General features: G+C 44.2%; 1 long non-coding RNA gene across 1 annotated transcript; it reads right to left on the bottom strand.

The window, feature by feature from the left end:
- Positions 1–330: 330 nt before the first annotated feature.
- On the bottom strand, positions 331–4,002 carry LOC144118478 (uncharacterized). Its single transcript, XR_013312034.1, has 2 exons — positions 3,925–4,002; positions 331–513 (listed from the first exon to the last, which is right to left on the bottom strand). It is a non-coding gene; the product is annotated as an uncharacterized LOC144118478 (long non-coding RNA).
- Positions 4,003–5,614: the final 1,612 nt, after the last annotated feature.

Below are 5,614 nucleotides of genomic sequence, written 5' to 3' on the forward strand. Positions count from 1 at the left end.
CGGCTAAGTAACTTCGCTACAAACAGCCCGAGAAACTAATGGCGCCGAAAGTGCTTCGGCACGGAGCTGAAAGCAGACACAGACGACATCCTGCCCTCTGTACGTATCAGTTCCAGCGTGTAACGAATGCTGCGATCATTTTACCCATGGGATTTAATGAATTAGTTACATAACAGACATCGGCGAGACATAATTTGGCTTTTGAAGTTTGCTGTCAGTTGAAAAAGGAGCAACTAGCTCTTTCCTCCACAAAAAGTCAAGACGTGCATGCCTTCCAATATACGCCGCAACATATCGGATGTCTAACCTAATAAAAGTGAAGTGAAACGATTCGTAGGTTAGTTTTTATTAAACCAGATGTAGCGATACCGTGATGTCTTAAGAAGTAGCTTCAGACTGGAAATCTTGTGGTTTCTCAACGCAAGCTCCTTCTTGGCAGATCCCTTCTTCAGCTCCCGCTTCGGTGCGTTCGACAGGACCCGGTGGCAGCTCCGTTTCGCTGGCACTGGAGCGCTAAAGTTTCAAGAAGGGGAGACAGGTATTAGGCCGAGAAATCACGGTACTGCAAAACAGTTAAGCGTAATTACCAGAGTGGATATGTGATTAGCGCACGGACCAAAAACAGAAAACTGGCGTTAATGATCTGGAAAAAGATCGTAGCTGATAACCATCCCAGAGGAACATGCGAGTTACCTTTATTTTCGGGCCGGAATAGAAGCTATCAGACCACATCTTCCATGTAGAATTCAGTCCATGCCAGGAACCGGCAGGAAATGAGAAACCGCCGCTATTATTTGCGCTGCAGCTAGTTTATGTATGGAGTGACACAAAAAAATTTGTAGACTATCTCGTCCTTTTGAATACTGTTAGCATGAAGTGCATTTCCGGAGAGGCGCAGCTCAATCTAGGATGCTTCATAGAGGGTTGCAGGCGCACTCTTGTATTGGCCAGGCCTTCTGATGGTTGAGCATGGTCCCACCTGCACCCGCGTCTCTTCGAGCTCTCTTGGTAACCTTGGCTGCTTTTGCGGCTTGAGGAGCCTCCGCCCCCAGCCCCTTATTTTAGTTCGGTAGCACGTTTGTCTTCCTAGAGCGCTTCTGGGGCTTTAAGCACCGCCACGTTCAGCCGCTCCTGTGTTGAGCACTAGGTAGTGCACTCAGCGGCCCTCGCTGCCATGTCCAACATTCTCGGACAAACATTTTGAAAATTAGAAAATTGTAAGACACTGTTACAGAAATATAGAAGCTGAAGGTCCATTCTTCTGATATGTAGCAAGATCTTTCTTTTAGTGTTTCCATCGGCCGCGTCGAACAGTTAAGACTGCCGCAGAAAACCAATAGGGAACGCTTTTAACGATGGCAAAAAAGTTGATAGAAAGCAAAATACAAGACGGCCGTCGGGTGATCTAAGTATACCAGGCGCTACAGGGAAGGCTTTAACTAATTTTCAAAAATAGGCGTTTTTGCTGCATAGTATTATCGGTGTTGGCAGACACCGGAAAGCAGGTGAATGTTTAAAATAGTAAGCTGGTTAACTAATTTCCAATAATTAACTTTTTAATTATTAAATTTATGCGCCTAGTTGCCATTAGAAGGTTGTAGCCGGTCGTTAGTAATAGCGTTATCGGCTTTTAGAATTTAGAAAAACCGGTTACCGTTGGCGCTGTGGCTCGACAAAATTTGGATTTTTTGACTACTTACATGCACTAGAAAGGTTGGCTTGCCTTCATGCTTTTCGAAAGCGCATGTATTCTGACACAGTGTTGCCATATTTTGCCGAGCCACAGCGCCGAGGATAATCGCATTTTCTAAATTCTAAAAACTCATAAATCCGGCTACAAATCTCTAAATGCAACGAGTTGCCTAGCTGTGATAGTTAAACGTTTAATTTACAGAAATTAGTTAACCTGCTTACTATTAAAAAAAATATCACCTGCTTTCGGGTGTCCGCCAAAACTGGTAATACTATGCCATGAAAGCTATATTTTTACTCCAAGAAGCCTATTTTTGAAAATTACTTACCCCTGTAACGCCTGGTATGTTGATTGTTATAGTAAAATCTTACGTTATGTGAAATAAAATTACGTTCATACACGGTTATCGCTCAAAAATGATTTTGTCCAGAATTGTTGGGTATGTACCGCTTGCCCGCTCAGCGTCAGCCGTAGCGACGCGTTATGCGTTCTTAGCCACTTTTGCACCTACTACATAAAGCTGCCAATGGCGACATAGGCGGGCCTTTCTATTTTTTGATCTATCAGGCTTTATTGCACGGTCATGGCGGTAGCACTACCGATAGAGAGCATTTGGATACGCAGCACGGATGAGTGAGATAACCATAACGACAGATTAGAACACGTTCGGCAAGAGGCTAGTGATCAGAACACTTAGCGCGAAAGGTGGCGGCGTTGGCCGAGCACTGTATGCGCCAAAGTTGGTGCAAATCCCGTTCGGGGTTACGGTATGGGAAAGATCTCTATGCCGAATACCAACGGAAAATTTCAAAATGATTGTATCAGAAGGGTTCACCTTTGTGTTTGCTTTCACGGTTGCCGTGGCTACCGACGATATTCGATTAGTATCTTGGTGCGGGCTAGTTGGTGAATCATCATGGCAAGTGGCAGCACGAACATGAACAATGTTAATCTTGTTTCATCACAAGTTTAAAACCATTCGAGAGAATATTAATGAAAATACTGGGGCTCTTTCTCATATTCCTGCTTTCCAAAGCAAATAATAAGTAACATGTTTAAAATTTAGGAGAGACTTAATTGCACACGTGTTGAGAATTCGACAGCATTAAAGTCTAAAGTCCGCTAGCGATTGCTGCTCGCCGGATAAGCCGAGCCTGTGCAGCAGCTAGTAGTCCATCTTCAGCGACATAATTCAGTGGTCGCCCTCGACGCTTGCGAGGATTTTGCACTACGGTAGACACACGCGGCGTCGATTCTGGCACCATTTAAACCTGACACGTGGAGCTGTTTCGACACCTTCGCTGCATACAACCAAGCGCAACTTTACAAAAAACGTTCTCGTTGAGTATAATACCTAGGTTGGCCTTTTGTGGGGAGCGGGTCGGCAAGACTACATTTGGTTAGTGCTTGTAGTACCGAGATCGGTCCCATGTCGTTAATGGAAGGGCTAGCAGACGCGCAAAACGAACATGCGTCCTAACGGGCAGCCTAATCGAACTTTGAGGCAGCTTGGTGGGCTGCCTAAACTGGGCGAATGCGGGCTTCTGTAGCAGAAACCATATTGGCACCATATGAGCTGCCCGCATCGGACCCACAGCGGCCCCCATTTGATAGCCCAACTTGTGTCCCATAAGATTTCCTTTCACCTTAATAAATTCGCAGATCGGGAAGTGAGGGCAAATAACATGTATGAGATTGAGGGTTTTGCGCCCACTCAGGCGCAGTGCCATGTAAACATTCGACACGCATGGTGCATGTTGACTTATTTCCACAGCTTTTATTAATATTTTTTGTTCTAGATCGCCAGCTTGCTGCATAGGTTGACAACGTATTGCGTGTAGGAAGGGGCGAAAAAAGGAAACGAATGTCTGGAGTTTTCTTCTTGTTTTCTGCTAGAGTACGCTGCGCTGTTGACTGACGACTTCTTTTCTAAGGGGTAAGGTGGTTGAGTTCGTTTGGATGTGACAAGCTATTTTTTATTGCTTAATTAGAGGGATCTTAGTTTTGGTTTTTCTAGGCTTCCTTGTTTCATCTGCATGGCGTGCTCTGCATCTGTGGTGAGGCTACATCGAGCAATGTAGTCTTACCATTTCCTATTCTGTTAGTTAGTCATTTATACCTTTCCTTGAATAGAACTTCACTCATTCAATCCATCGATATAGTCTGAAGAAGCAACACAGGGCAAACACTAAATTTGTAATAGCTAACATGCAATGTTCAAGTATACTTACGTAGCATCTTTCGCTTCCATTCAGTGGAACTAGCTCGTCACCGTCACACCTCAGAGTACAAGACTTGAGAACTTGGTTCTGGAAGTGTAAACAAATGTTGGAAGAGTCTTGGTTTGGTTTCATGGGGATTTAACCTACCAAAGTGACTCAGACTATGAAAGACGCCGTAGCGGAGGGCTCCGGAAATTTCTACCGCCTGGGATTCTTTAACGTGCACTGACATCATCACAGCACACGGGTCTCTAGAATTTTCCCTCCATCGAAATTCGAACACCGCACCCGGTCAGGATCGAACCCGCACCTTTCGGGTTAGTAGCCAAGCGCCACAACCACTCAGCGACCTCGGTGGCTGTTATCGGGTACTAAGAATATTAGTTGCATTCCACAACACCTGAAAAAAGTTTCGTCTTGATCTAGAAGTCACAGCATCATTTTCAAAGCATATATTGTTGTGCTCATGGTATGATACTCGCCAGGTTCCATCCCAACCTGACCGCGCCGTGACAGTTTGATATCGCATATTAATACGCTGGCGAGCCGCATGCATTGAGTTTAGCATTTCTTTTTTAGTTAACTGGACGATTTACTGGCAATGTTTGATTTTTTTTTCGTTCTGACTAAGAAAGAACTAAATTTTCTAAGTCATATGCGCGAGTGATACTTTGCTAGAGTTTTTAGTCCTCATATAAGAATTCAGACCTGAAACCATGTTGTACTTCAAACGAAGTGGTATACGTGGCTTCTCGCCGAAACGAATCTGGTTAACTTACTGAGCGATGGCGCAAAATGACCCCTATGAGCTGTCCGGGCCGCTTCTAGACAAGCGACGCCATTGAATTCGTTACAAAATTGCTCTAATTCTGTTTTGGAATCGCTTATTACATCTGTCGCATGAGGATGTATATCTAAACTTCGCACAAAACCTGTTAACACGGAGCGATCGCGCGAGCATAACGCTCAAGGTGGCATTCTCTTGCACTGAGTCTTCTCAGCAGTGACAGTGTGCATCGGCATTTGAATCTGTAGGTGCAAGCGATAGTTTGTACGAAAAGATGTCGTCACTCGTCTTATTTCAGTTTGGACTGTGATGATTGCTCCTCCCAGACAGGCCTATCTACAGGTACCGGTCTGTAACTTTCGTTTTAGCCGTTGCCGAGGAGATTAGCTGCTTTCAGGGCTTTTCTCTGAAGGTAGTGGGCATGCTCTGAGCGATTCCTTGTAACTAGTAGTGTAGCAACCAAAGCTATCTGCAACACAGCCTGGCGTCTACCTTGACACTGCATTGCGGAACAGCCCAAAGCGCTGCGCGCGAGCAATAGACTTTTTTATGCTGGCCGGAAAATTTAGCATGAGTTCTGTAACTTTGAATGCCCATTTTCGGCATAGTTACGCACAAAACGTATATTCAAAATTTTTAATTTTCTATTTTTCTACTGACCTTTTTATTGTTTTTGTGACATTTTGTGCGACTCTCAAATTTTTCGAACTAAAGATTTTATTCTTTCGCAAGCAACATATCGTCTGTTTTTTCGTGATATCATTGAAAAGAGATTTCCATAAGCTACACTATGATGCGTGGCAATAAAAAAATTTCTAAAATTAATGGGTGAAAAAACTTTTATGCGCACCACACCGAAACTGCCGCTTTTTCCGCGGCAAGGAAAGATTTAAGCTCACAGTAACACTAACA

Source organism: Amblyomma americanum, chromosome 2 (assembly GCF_052857255.1).
Source record: "Amblyomma americanum isolate KBUSLIRL-KWMA chromosome 2, ASM5285725v1, whole genome shotgun sequence".
Lineage (NCBI taxonomy): Eukaryota > Metazoa > Arthropoda > Arachnida > Ixodida > Ixodidae > Amblyomma > Amblyomma americanum.